General features: G+C 41.6%; 1 pseudogene; it reads left to right on the top strand.

Moving 5' to 3' along the window:
* Positions 1-264: 264 nt before the first annotated feature.
* Positions 265-13849, top strand: LOC106578923 (LIM domain-binding protein 3-like; annotated as a pseudogene).
* The last annotated feature ends 1065 nt before the right edge of the window (positions 13850-14914 follow it).

Here is a 14914-nt window from a genome sequence, read left to right as displayed (position 1 = left end):
CACAAACTCAACACTTTCGGTATTGATTTAACACTCTGTGTGGATTTATTCAAATCAAGATATATTTTTCACATGCTTCATAGCAACAGATTTAGACCAGCAGTGAAATGCTTTCTTACGGGTTATTTTCCAACAGTGCACTTAAAGATACAATAAAAAATAGAAATAGTGACAAGAGGAATACCACAGAAAATAACGAAAATAAATAACGAGTAAAAAATAACAAGGATATGTACATACAGGGAGTACCAGTATTGAGTCGATATGCAGGGGTAATTGAGGTAGCTACGTACTGGACATATAGGTAGAGGTAAAGTGACTAGGCAACAGGGTAGATAATAAACAGTAGCAGCAGCATATGTGAAAAATTAGTGGGTCAGCCATTTGATTAGCTGTTTAGCGGTCTTGTTTAGAAGTCTCATGGCTAGAAGCTGTTTAGGGTCCTGCTGGTTCCAGACTTGGAACAGTCTGTTTCTTAGGTGGCTGGAGTCTTTGACAAATTTTTGAGCCTTCCTCTGACACCGCCTGGTATAGAGGTCCTGGATGACAGGGAGCTTGGCCCCAGTGATGTACTGGGCCGTACGCACTACCCTCTGTAACGCCTTTATATCGGATTCCAAGCAGTTGTAATACAGCGAATTTGCTGTGCTATTTTCCTCTGTGTGTGAGAGAGAGTTTGAGCAGAAGTATCTATGTCAGTTTCTCTTATATTTATATGCCTCATTTATCTCTCTCTCTCTCTCTCAGTACAGAGGGAATGACGCACCTGGAGGCACAGAACAAGATTAAAATGTCTTCCAATAAACTGACCCTCGCCATGCAGAAGTAAGCACACACACGTACACTTGCTCTTAAAATACTTAGAAAATAACATGCTCAACTACATCATGCAAAAAATGTGTTGTTGTGGTTCTGAATCCAGGTCGAAACGTCCCGTCCCTGTTCCCATGGCAATGCCCAGAATGGACTCCCCCATGCCAGTTATCCCTCACCAAAAGGTAAACACACACAAAAGTTTGTGAGTTTCTGTCTGCTCATGTGTGCATGTCTTTGAACAGAAGATGGGAATCAAGACTGTGTGTTGGCGCCCTCTAGTGTTCCTAGTGCGGCTGTAGCAGCTTCCACAGTAAAGAGCAGAGTTGCAGAGGATCTTCTGAGTCTTTATTCATGTGATTCACCTCGAACACGCCCACAAATTGTGGAACACAAACATTCTTTCCAATTGACCCAAAAGAGCCAACATCGTCTTATTTTACAGAAATAACAAAACACGCCGAAAAGCTGCTGCATTGTTGTTCAATGTAAATGTAGCCAGGTAAAAAAATCTCCACCTACGGTTCGTAAGGCAATAGAGGCTCGGAGAAGAGCCCTGTCTGTGGCTTCAGGCAGTTCGTGGGAGAGGTGGAAATGTGGGGACCCGCTTGTCCAAGTAGGCCACACATAGCTATGTCTGTGGAGAACATTTCATCACAGGTAAGATATTTTACTTGTTTAGTGTAGTTCTTTTGTAACTCACGTGGCCGTCATGAAAAGGGCCATGAGGGACGCCCTACAATATTACATTTTTCTAAGTAGTGATAATGCTAGAGAGCAGGCAATGTTGAATAGTAATCTTTAGACATGTTGTACTTTTCTTGAATGTAGTTTGGTAAATTGACTAAAACAAGCAGACAACAATACATTTTTTGCTGTGAGCCAATGGCGTAACCACAGGTTGTTTTCCCCACAGACAGGAGGGGTCTCAACTTTCTATCCCATACCAACTGGACAGGGGCGGAAATCCCGGGGGGGACGGGGGGGACACGACCCCCCCATCCTGGGAAAAATATGATTTGTCCCCCCCAATATATCACTGAAACATAACTATGTAATTTAAATAATAATAATACGCAATGAAAGCAATTGTACTGATTATAGACACTTAATAGCGCGTTTTTAAGTTTTAAAAGATTGCGACCCCCCCACCCTTTGCCTCACAATGGTTTGATCCACTGGCAAAGTAACAGAGAGGTCGTATCTACTGTCTGAAAGGCACTCAATGAACGTAACTGACGTGAGGTTAATCCAGTCAATCGCGCACACACACTAGCTGAATATGCAGAGCTAGCGCGCAAATATTAACTATTAAGCTAGCTAGTACCTATTCCATTTATGTGGCCTCGTCAAAGATGGAATCTTTTGCTATCGTCAATTTATTCCGAGATCAGCATGCAGATGATGTAAGTTAGTGCTTCAAAGTCCCTGTGATAAGGTTAGCGATAAACTGAAGTCCAAACTGAACAGAACTACACTCTCTTCTACCATTGTCTTAAATATATTTAATGGTCTCGTTGCAAAAGCTAAATTGTCGCAAGGGAACTTTTATTTATTTATTTTATTTAACCCGGGTAGCAAAGATTATAGCAAACACCACTGAAACGGAATTGGTGCTCGCTTGCTTTGCAAATTCAGCTATTGTTGGAAGCCAGCCAATATGAAACAAACTATTAAAATTACAAAAGGTTGCAGCATATGTTGTGTAAATGGTGAACTCATACAGCTGTCAACTCTTGTCATTTTAATCCGTTTCACATTTGCTAGCTACCTTTTAGATCGAAGCCCAAATAGAATGATAAAAGATAAGATGATAGAAGCCCATCTCCTACTGTAAATAACCTACACACTGTGTGTGTGTAGCCAGCCAGCCAGGTAGAAAAATGGCAGAAAAATAAAAGACGGACATCAGAGTATTTTTCAGTACACCAAAACGCAAAGTAAGAACCCTATTAGCCTAATATCTCAAAGACTAGTTGATTAAATGTTCATAAGAAATAAATGAAATTCTAATGGAAATGTTTCACAATGATGTCATTAGGCAGAGCAGGCAACAGATGGCACACAGACAGAGTTGGGGACAGATATGCAGGGACAGACTGGCAGAGACGGAGTCTCAGGTAAGTTTGTTGAGTCTTTGTTTGGCAACATTATGAAAGGTTCTCATTTTTTTTTACTTGTAAAATAGGAACATAATTGGAAAATTTATTTTATTTATTTATTTCACCTTTATTTAACCAGGTAGGCAAGTTGAGAACAAGTTCTCATTTACAATTGCGACCTGGCCAAGATAAAGCAAAGCAGTTCGACAACATACAAAAACACAGAGTTACACATGGAGTATAACAACATACAATCAATGATACAGTAGAAAAAAATAAGACTATATACAATGTGAGCAAATGATGTGAGATAAGGGAGGTAAAGGCAAAAAAGGCCATGGTGGCAGAGTAAATAAAGTATAGCAAGTAAAATACTGGAATGGTAGATTTGTTATTTGAAGAAAGTTCAAAGTTAAAATATAAATAATATGGTGCAAAGGAGCAAAATAAATAAAATAAATAAATAAAGTAGGGGAAGAGGTAGTAGTTTGGGCTAAATTATAGATGGGCTATGTACAGGTGCAGTGATCTGGGAGCTGCTCTGATAGCTGGTGCTTAAAGCTAGTGAGGGAGATAAGTGTTTCCAGTTTCAGAGATTTTTGTAGTTCGTTCCAGTCATTGGCAGCAGAGAACTGGAAGGAGAGACGACCAAAGGAGGAGTTGGCTTTAGGGGTGACCAGAGAGATATACCTGCTGGAGCGCGTGCTACAGGTGGGTGCTGCTATGGTGACCAGAGAGCGGAGATAAGGGGGGACTTTACCTAGCAGGGTCTTGTAGATGACCTGGAGCCAATGTATTTGGCGACGATTATGAAGCGAAGGCCAGCCAACGAGAGCGTACAGGTCGCAGTGGTGGGTAGTATATGGGGCTTAGGTGACAAAACGGATGGCACTGTGATAGACTGCATCCAGCTTGTTGAGTAGGGTATTGGAGGCTATTTTGTAAATGACATCGCCGAAGTCGAGGATTGGTAGGATGGTCAGTTTTACGAGGGTAAGTTTGGCAGCATGAGTGAAGGATGCTTTGTTGCGAAATAGGAAGCCAATTCTAGATTTAACTTTGGATTGGAGATGATTGATGTGAATGCCATGGATACCCCCACTCTCAACTTAAACTGGTGACTGAACTAAGATTTGTTAAAGGCAATGGTATTGCTGTTGTGAGTAGTTGTGTAGTTTTGGGTACCGGTAGTTAGGAGTACGGCAAACACCTTATTTCTTTGGTTCCTCAATATACATTTACCATATTACAATGTAGGCTATGTGTTACAGCACTACTTTTGGTGTCCCCCTCAGGAATTGCTCTTAAGAAAATGTCATGTAATTGTCCCCCCCAAAGTTGATATCAGATTTTCGCCAATGCGACTGGAACTATCAAAGGATCATGCTCTGGCCAGATAGTGAAGAGGATACATCTCCCCTATCTATCAATCTATCTATCTATCTATCTATCTATCTATCTATCTATCTATCTATCTATCTATCTATCTATCTATCTATCTATCTATCTATCTATCTATCTATCTATCTATCTATCTATCTATCTATCTATCTATCTATCTATCTTTCTATTTCTATATCTATATCTATGTCTATATCTATCTATCTCTATCTATCTATTTCTATATCAACCTATCTATCTATTTCTATATCTATCTATCTATTTCTATCTATCTCTATATCTATCTATTTCTATATCTATCTATCTATCTATCTCTATATCTATCTAGTTCTATATCTATCTATCTATCTATCTATCTATCTATCTATCTATCTATCTATCTATCTATCTATCTATCTATCTATCTATCTATCTATCGATCTATCGTTTCCCTCATTGTTAACCCATCCATCACTCTTTATTTCTCTTAGCCCCTCACTACCTGTGCGTCCCAAAATCACTCCCTTCCCTTCACCCCTTGGCCCTCCATTAATTAGACCCTCCAATAGCCACTTCGGGCAAGACTGCAGGCTTCAGAGCGAAGTGCTATCCCGAAACGCGCCGCGATATGTTTGAAGTTTGCACAGTTTGATACAAAAGAATGGAGAGTTATATGCCACAATTATACGCCACATGCATTTGTTTATGTCAGATTTTGAGACTTGACACATGTAACAGATGAAATACCTCGCAAATGAAATATTAAATTGTTACTGAGGTGTATATCTTGTAAAACGACAGGGGGATTTGTTCATTTGAATTTCATGCTGTTTTATTCCTTTTTAAAAGTGAAACATGAATTGCATTATTCAAGTCACTAGTATGTCCCAAAGTTGATGGGTTTATTGATCCCTTCACCACTCTCTGGAAGTCACCCTCCCGAGGGAGTTGGTAGGGGCTAGTGGGCAGTTTGGGATTCACCATATTTCTCTTGGAGGGTGATGATGTCAGAAAAAGAAGAAGAAGAAGAAGAAGAAGAAAAGCTGGAGGTGAAGAGACCTGGGATTCTAACCTCCTAAAGCCTATTGAGCTGCCCTCCGGGCCCTGTACATCCTCTCCCCGTGCCACTGCAGTGTCTCCCCTGAGCCAGAAGGAGCAATATAACTCCTCCATTGGCCTGTACTCTGCACACACTCAGAGAGATGGCCCTGCTGCAAGGGAAGGTGGCAGGAGAGGAGGCTGGGGCTGCCAGATTGGGTAGAGAGGGGGCAAGCAGAGGAGTGTCATTCCTGGGGTAGGTAGCCTGGGGGCGTATAGGAAATGGAACCCTGTTCCCCGTATAGTGCACTAGTTCCCAACCAACACCTCCCATAACAAAACTGCCAAACTAACTGGGAAAAAACACTTCCTCCTCTCCCAACCACTGGAAACACCTGAAACTAAGGCCTTGTTGTACTACCCCCATGTTTTATTTTGCTCGTCACTCTGTTCCTGTCCCCATCCCCTCCCCTGGTTATCTCCAGTCTGGGACAACTTGGGGGGGAGGGGTTAACGAGCACACACCCCTCAGAACATTCCGTGATTATCCCGGAACACATTACGCTGGCTCACATTCGTGGTCGCCACCCGGAGTGGTAACGTGCACGCTCGGACACACACCTAGACTGTCTCCAGGTAACACAGCACCACAGGGTCACACTGTTCGTGTGTACATGACGACTACAGTCATTCCGCTGACAACGGGTGATTTAGCTCTTGGGTGCTGATGGCCTTTGAGGGAACGTCCTCTCACCTCATCAGTTCTTCGCTAAACTAAGCTGGGCCGGGGGGTGAAGTTAAAAGGTTGTACTGATTGGCATACGTTAAATGTGTCCGGTAACGTGTTGGTAAGCCTGACCATATATCCCTAGTTCGGTACAGGTGACCCTCTTTTTGTAAGCTGACACAAACAAATACCAGAACAGCTGCTCCTCGCCATGCTGGAATGTTCCACTCTGGTTGAAGTCGATCACAACCCCGCTCTCATGCAGTATCACACACACACACACACACACACACACACACACACACACACACACACACACACACACACACACACACACACACACACACACACACACACACACACACACACACACACACACACACACACAGTGTCCAGGGATAGATCCATATCTGTATTCAGCACATAACCCCTAAACTGCTCCAACTATTTGGGTAGTGTGTGTGCCTCGGGGGCTTGAGCTAAGAGTAAAAACACCAGTTTCCGTTCTCTCCAAGAAAACGGACAACAAAGTATTCTTCTTCTGTCTGAGTGTGTGTACGTGCGCTTGTGCGTGTGTGTGTGTGTGTGTGTGTGTGTGTGTGTGTGTGTGTGTGTGGTGTGTGTGTGTGTGTGTGTGTGTGTGTGTGTGTGTGTGTGTGTGTGTGTGTGTGTGTGTGTGTGATTGTGGAGCTCCTGCTCCTGTCAGTCAGTCTGCTGGGTCGCAGGGAATCCAGGGAAATATCACAGTGATCACACACAACTATATATATATATATATATATATATAAACTGCTATTATAACACACAGAACGACTCCTAGAACTATCGTCATTGATCACGTGCTTCTGATAAAGTGATACACGTATCGGCACACTGCTTCGATGTACACTGCTTAGCGATTTCGATGCATACGCATCAAACGTAACATCATTAACCCTAACCCTATATTTCATGAAGGGTTTCTATAAGTTTATAGACTATTCATTATTTATTCATTATAATTTATAAATAACAAGTAAACTGCTTATATACTAATGATGAACAGTCTAAATACAACTTATAAACATGTTACAAACCCTTTATAAAGGAAAGTTGTTACCCAGTATAATGTACTGCGATAATAATACTGTAGATACTGAGATTACGTCTAGTGTTGATGAAGTCCAATTGTAATAACACTTATCAACGCTGTAATGAAATGTTCTAAAAAAAGAATCAAAATACTGCATTGTGTCATTTTCATCAGGATATACCATACATGTATATGTGTTAGTGTGTTCATAGGTATGCATAAATGCATTTATGGCCAGTACATGTATGCTGGAATATGTGTGTTTATATGTGGGTACTCATTCTGTATGTTTGTTGACGTGTGCATGTACGTGCATTAGTAGTATACAGTATGAACGTTAATAAGGCATCACTACTACCTAGGAATGTACAGTGTGCATGTTTGCAGTGTGCGTGTTTGCAGTGTGCGTGTTTGCAGTGTGCGTGTTTGCAGTGTGCGTGTTTGCAGTGTGCGCGTTTGCAGTGTGCGTGTTTGCAGTGTGCGCGTTTGCAGTGTGCGCGTTTGCAGTGTGCGCGTTTGCAGTGTGCGCGTTTGCAGTGTGCGCGTTTGCAGTGTGCGTGTTTGCAGTGTGCGTGTTTGCAGTGTCCGTGTTTGCAGTGTGCATGTTTGCAGTGTGCATGTTTGCAGTGTGCATGTTTGCATTGTGCGTGTTTGCAGTGTGCATGTTTGCAGTGTGCGTGTTTGCAGTGTGCATGTTTGCAGTGTGCGTGTTTGCAGTGTGCATGTTTGCAGTGTGCGTGTTTGCAGTGTGCATGTTTGCAGTGTGCATGTTTGCAGTGTGCGTGTTTGCAGTGTGCGTGTTTGCAGCGTGCGTGTTTGCAGTGTGCGTGTTTGCAGTGTGCGTGTTTGCAGTGTGCATGTTTGCAGTGTGCATGTTTGCAGTGTGCATGTTTGCAGTGTGCGTGTTTGCAGTGTGCATGTTTGCAGCGTGCATGTTTGCAGCGTGCGTGTTTGCAGCGTGCGTGTTTGCAGTGTGCGTGTTTGCAGTGTGCGTGTTTGCAGTGTGCGTGTTTGCAGTGTGCGTGTTTGCAGTGTGCGTGTTTGCAGTGTGCATGTTTGCAGTGAGCGTGTTTGCAGTGTGCGTGTTTGCAGTGTGCATGTTTGCAGTGTGCATGTTTGCAGTGTGCATGTAGTGGTGGTGGTGTCTTTTACATCCTATTTACTATTAGCTAGCTTTGATTGGTTTAGTTTCCATTGCTTGTCTGTAGAATGTATCAGAGATATTGTGTTTCTGGATCAGTGTGTTGGTGTGTGTATTTCCCTGACGTCAAGGCTCATGCTCAATGTCTTAGTCCTCAGCTGACATTAGAGGCAATGTATAATTAACACAAAGTAATTCCAGTTGTATGAGCCTTGTCACCTCTATCTGTTTAGAGATAGAGAGACTAAGTACAATGTAATCAGTCATAGGGTACATGAGACAGACAGACAGTCAGGTACTATATCATCAGTGCCAGTGTACTAGAGAGACAGACAGGTACTACATAATCAGTGTACTAGAGAGACAGACAGGTACTATATAATCAGTGTACTAGAGAGACAGATAGGTACAATATAATCAGTGTACTAGAGAGACAGACAGGTACTATATAATAAGTGTACTAGAGAGACAGACAGGTACTATATAATCAGTGTACTAAAGAGACAGACAGGTACTATATAATCAGTGCTAGTGATTATCATAATGTGGTTCAACCCTGTAGTGCTGTTCAGAGTGTACATTTAAGTTATGTCTCTGTCTCTGCCTCTCTGTCTCAGCCTTTCTGTCTCTGCCTCTCTGTCTCAGCTTCTCTGCTTCTCTGTCTCTGCCTCTCTGTCTCAGCCTCCCTGTCTCTGACTCTCTGTCTCTCTATCTCTACCTCTCTGTCTCTCTCCTACTCCTGCAGTACCTCTCACCATCCTCCTCTCTTTTTATCTCTTTCTTTTCCCTCTCCTCTCTTTATATCTCTCTGGCTGTCTGATTCCCCTTCAACCTGTGAACCCAAATATGGATCCGTATTGCCGCCTGTCCCCTTAATCCCACGAAACCCTACAAACCCTCCCAAAATTACCCTTTATCCCTGACCCTTGACCCTGTACCCCGACCCTATCCCCCTCCAGTCAGGAGTATTTGCCCAACTTTAACCCCATAGCTCTGAAGGACTCGGCTCTGTCCACCAATAAACCCATCGAGGTGCGCGGCCCGGGAGGTAAGGCCACTATCGTCCACGCTCAGTACAACACCCCCATATCCATGTACTCTCAGGACGCCATCATGGATGCTATTGCCGGACAGTCACAGTCTAAGGGCCATGACGGGTAGGAACACATACACACATTGCACGCACAGACACATGCAAACACGCACACACATGAACACACACACACAGGCACAGGAGCGTAGACACAATGCAGAGAATACATTTTGTATTAAGAGTCATGCTGTATTTCTCCACTCACACTTGTCATCCATATTTCTTTATTTCTTTATTTCTTTATTTCCTTCCATCACTTCATCCACAACCAACCAACCAATCAACCACCCTGTGTTGTGTCACCCACCCCCGCACCCCGCCCCCCTCTGATCAGGTGACCTCAGTGAGGATGTACCTGCTGGCTCCCCCCGTTTACTTTTACACCCTACTACTCTCCTCTATATGATATGTGTCATTTATTATCTTACTGTAATACAGTAATATCAGGCTAATGTAATACAGTAATATCAGGCTCATGTAATACAGTAATATCAGGCTCATGTAATGAAGTAATATCAGGCTCATGTAATACAGTAATATCAGGCTCATGTAATACAGTAATATCAGGCTCATGTAATACAGTAATATCAGGCTCATGTAATGAACAGTATCACATCTGTCTCATATGATATATTGACATTTGCATATATCATATGGATCTGGTGTTTTTCATATGGCTGCCCCATTTCCGTGTGTTTGTAGTTTGCATCCAGTTTCTTGCATCCAGAGGTGAACTATGGTGTTTCAAGGGTTAACTAAGGTGTTTCAGCATGTCTTCAGGGGTTAACTAAGGTGTTTCAGGGGTTAACTAAGGTGTTTCAGGGGTTAACTAAGGTGTTTCAGGATGTTTTCAGGGGTTAACTATGGTGTTTCAGCATGTCTTCAGGGGTTAACTAAAGTGTTTCAGGGGTTAACTAAGGTGTTTCAGCATGTTTTCAGGGGTTAACTATGGTATTTCAGCATTCTTTCAGAGGTTAACTATGGTGTTTCAGCATTCTTTCAGAGGTTAACTATGGTGTTTCAGCAAGTTTTCAGGGGTTAACTAAGGTGTTTCAGCAAGTTTTCAGGGGTTAACTAAGGTGTTTCAGCAAGTTTTCAGGGGTTAACTAAGGTGTTTCAGCAAGTTTTCAGGGGTTAACTATGGTGTTTCAGCATGTTTTCAGGGGTTAGCTATGGTGTTTCAGTATGTTTTCAGGGGTTATCTATGGTGTTTCAGCAAGTTTTCAGGGGTTAACTAAGGTGTTCCATTATGTTTTCAGGGGTTAACTATGGTGTTTCAGCATATTTTCAGGGGTTAACTATGGTGTTTCAGCACGTTTTCAGGGGTTATCTATGGTGTTTCAGCAAGTTTTCAGGGATTAACTAAGGTGTTCCAGCATGTTTTCAGGGGTTAATTTAGGTGTTTCAGCAAGTTTTCAGGGGTTAACTAAGGTGTTCCATTAAGTTTTCAGGGGTTAACTCTGGTGTTTCAGCAAGTTTTCAGGGGTTAACTAAGGTGTTCCAGCATGTTTTCAGGGGTTAATTTAGGTGTTTCAGCAAGTTTTCAGGGGTTAACTATGGTGTTCCATTAAGTTTTCAGGGGTTAACTCTGGTGTTTCAGCAAGTTTTCAGGGGTTAACTTAGGTGTTTCAGCGTGTTTTCAGGGGTTAACTATGGTGTTTCAGCAAGTTTTCAGGGGTTAACTAAGGTGTTTCAGGGGTTAACTAAGGTGTTTCAGGGGATAACTCTGGTCTGATGACATAAAAGGGAATGTTCTGAGTATCACTGGTCTCCCCCTCCTGTTCTAACCCCCCAAACACTAGATGAGGCTCCTAACTCTAACCCAGCCAACCATCCTCCCGGAGAGACCTACTCTAACAAGCCTGATCCAGCTAATCAGTTGCCCATCAAGAACTTGATAGAATCAGGTGTATTAGAGCAGGGATGGAACAAAAGCGTAAAAACCCCGTAACTATCTATGCGTACTAGTGCCAAATAAGGGTTCTTTGGCTTGTGCAGAACCCTTTTTGATGATATATAAAACCTTTTTTTTAAGGTTCTATAAAGAACCATGCTAATAAGATTTTAAATGGAACTTGTATGGCACTATAAAGAACCCTTTCCTAAAGTACCATTGAAAAGTTTCTACAGTGCATTCGTAATGTATTCAGACCCCTTGACTTTTTCCACGTTTTGTTACGTTACAGCCTTATTCAAAAATGTATTAAATCATGTTTTTTCCTCATCAATCTACACACAATACCCCATTATGACACAGCAAAAACAGGTCTTTAGACATTTTTGCAAATGTTTTAAAAATAAAATACAGAAATAGCTTATTTCTGTACATAAGTATTCAGACTCTTTGCTATGAGACTCGAAATTGAGCTCAGGTGAATCATGTTTCCTTTGATCATCCCTGAGCTGTTTCTACAACTTGATTGGAGTCCACCTGTGGCTTACTGGGGCGTTACAAAAAAATGAACGCTGAATCAACTCAAATCTGGACCCCCTAGAGCAGGGTTCCCCAACTCCCCTTTGGCCCTAGCAAAAATAAAATAAAAAAAATTCATTTTTGGACATAAAAGACTGTAAAAACACCAGAAATCAGCTCCAAGTGATTTTAATGATCTGTTCCCAAGTATTCCCACACATAATATATACTGTACATGTGATTGTATACAAATGTACGCAAGGTTTGAAATTATGTTTTAGTCAAATATTTGATCTATTTGGGATTCTTGCAGTCAAGTTTCAGTCTACAAATTATTTGTAATTATGTTCTGGTCCCCCGACCATCCCCTCAATATTGTTGTAATTGTCCCTACAGGCTCACAGTGTGTCACGTCCTGACCAGTAAAGGGGTTATTTGTTATTATAGTTTGGTCAGGATGTGGCAGGGGGTATTTGTTTTATATGGTTTTGAGTGTGTGTTTATGTAGAGGGGTGTTTTATTTATGTTTCCGGGGTTTTTGGTTTAGTTCTATGTTGTACAGTTCTATGTCTTTTTCTAGGATGTTTATTTCTATGTTTAGTTATTGGGATTGGGGCCTTCAATTGGAGGCAGCTGGTTATCGTTGCCTCTGATTGAATGTCCTATAATTAGGAGTTTGTTTGTTTTGGGGATTGTGGGAGATTGTTCTTTGTATTGCTGTGTGAGCCTACAAGACTGTCGTTCGTTCATCGGTTTCTTGTTTTGTTTCGTGTTTAATAAAAAAATGAGATTTCACATACCCGCTGCGCCTTGGTCCATCCATTACGACGATCGTGAGACAGTGACTATCGGTTTGAGTAATGACAACAAGATCACTTAAGGAACTGTACTCAGATACATTAAGTGCAAGAGGTTTCCTCAACATTTTTATTGGAATCCAGACATATTTAGAATATCCAACAGTTTACATTTTCATTCACCCTGCAACCTGCATTCATAATGACTGGCAGAGTTTGGATAAACATGTGGAGACTACCTAAGCCATTTAAAGTGGATCAACCATTTCAGTAACGGGTGCAAAAAACTAAATGATTGTATTAGTTTAGAAAAATGTATGTTATTTATCTTTGTGTAGCATAAGATTATTCAATGTACAGTAGAGCATGCTGGGAAAAAGTGAATTTGTTATCATAACTTTTAAAAAATGTAGTTGGGGATTTCTCAGTTTTGAATCAGTACCACATAAACATTTTAAGTAATAATTACTTTTCATTGACTTTGAGTTCAACTTACTATAAGTATTTGAGTTGAAAATGCCTTGGGGGTTTACAGTAATGGACTAGTTACTGACATCATGTATCCTGCCTGCAGCGGTTCCCTGCCTGTGAAGGACCCGGTGGTTGACAGTGCGAATCTCCAGTCTAGCAGGCTGTGATCCAGCAACACGACAGAGACGAGGAGATGGCCGAGTGGGCCAGACAGGCTGCCAATCTGCAGTCCAAGAGCTTCAGGATCCTGGCCCACCTCACCGGCACAGAATACAGTCAGTACTCCTCTACTCAACTCTCTCTCCTTCTCTCTTCATCCCCCTGTCGTCTGTACCTCTGACGACTTCATGCATAGATTTCTTTTCTTCATGTTTTATGCATCCTCACCTCTCTTCTCCCTCTTTTCCCTCCCTTTCTCTTCTTCCCCTCCGCCCCTTATTTTCTCCCCCTTCTCTGTCCCCAGATGAGGAGGCCCTGCAGAGATCAAGGTGAGGCGCACACACACACACACACACACACACACACACACACACAGTCTTGTGGGGACACACAATTCATTCCCCATTCAAAATCCTATTTTCCCTAACCCTAAACATAACCTGTACCCCTAACCTTGACCCGGAAACCTAATCTTAACCCTAACACTAAACCTAACCCTAAAACATTGACCCTCTTGTCTCTCTCTCTTTCTCTCAGGGACAAGTTTGAGTCGGAGGTGAAAGGACCTTGCTTTCGCAAGCTGAAGAACTGGCACAATGGGCTCTCAGCTCAGATTCTCAATGTCCCTGAGACTCCCTTCTAATTGATCTATCAGATCTATCCTTTACCTTTGGAATGTTTAGAATGTTTAGAATGTCTTTCCTTTTTCTTTCTTTTTGGTTGTTCTGTCTTTCCTAACTGATAGGGAACCGTACAAAAACATATTTAAGAGAAATTGTAAAAGTGATCATGTAACACACACACGCTTGCGAACACACACACACGTGCACACACTTATGTACGCATGCTAAATTAACAAAAATGCACAGACAAATACATAAGAATGTACAAACACCCACAAATTTTAAATGTACTATTATCAACGTGAATAAATATTTTCTTTAAACCAAATTTGTTGTGTGAGTGTTGGTCATGTGTCTCTGGTCGATTTTTCTCAACTTATAGATATGGCCTCAGACACCCGGTGATCAACCACTTAAAAATCTCTCTCTATATATATATATATGTATTTATTTAACCTTTATTTTAACAGGGGAGACATAATGAGACCTAGATCTCATTTCCAAATGTGCCCTGTGTAATACAATGAACAAAAAATATAAACAAAAATATATACAGTACCAGTCAAAAGTTTGGACACACCTACTCATTCAAGGGGTTTTCTTGATTTTTACTATTTTCTACATTGTAGAATTATAGTGAAGACATTACAACTAGAAAATAACACATGTGGAATCATGTAATAACCAAAAAACTGTTAAACATATCAAAATATATTTTCTATTTGAGATTCTTCAAAGTAGCCACCCTATGCCTGGATGACAGCTTTAAACACTCTTGGCATTCTCTCAACCAGCTTCATGAGGTCACCTGGAGTTCATTTCAATTAACAAGAGCCTTGTTAAAAGTTAATTTGTGGAATTTCGTTCCTTCTTAATGCATTTGAGCCAATCAATTGTGATGTAACAAGGTAGGGGGGGTATACAGAAGATTGCCTTATGGCAAGAACAGTTCAAATAACCAAAGAGAAACGACAGTCCATCATTACTTTAAGACATGCAAAAACCATCAAAAGCTATGATGAAACTGGCTCTCATGAGGACTACCACAGGAAAGGAAGACCCAGAGTTAACTCTGCTGCAGAGGA

Source organism: Salmo salar, chromosome 19 (genome assembly GCF_965601325.2).
Source record: "Salmo salar chromosome 19, fSalSal1, whole genome shotgun sequence".
In the NCBI taxonomy this organism is placed as follows: domain Eukaryota; kingdom Metazoa; phylum Chordata; class Actinopteri; order Salmoniformes; family Salmonidae; genus Salmo; species Salmo salar.
The sequence above is the reverse complement of the archived record's forward strand: the minus strand, read 5'-3'. Positions and strand labels throughout refer to the sequence as shown.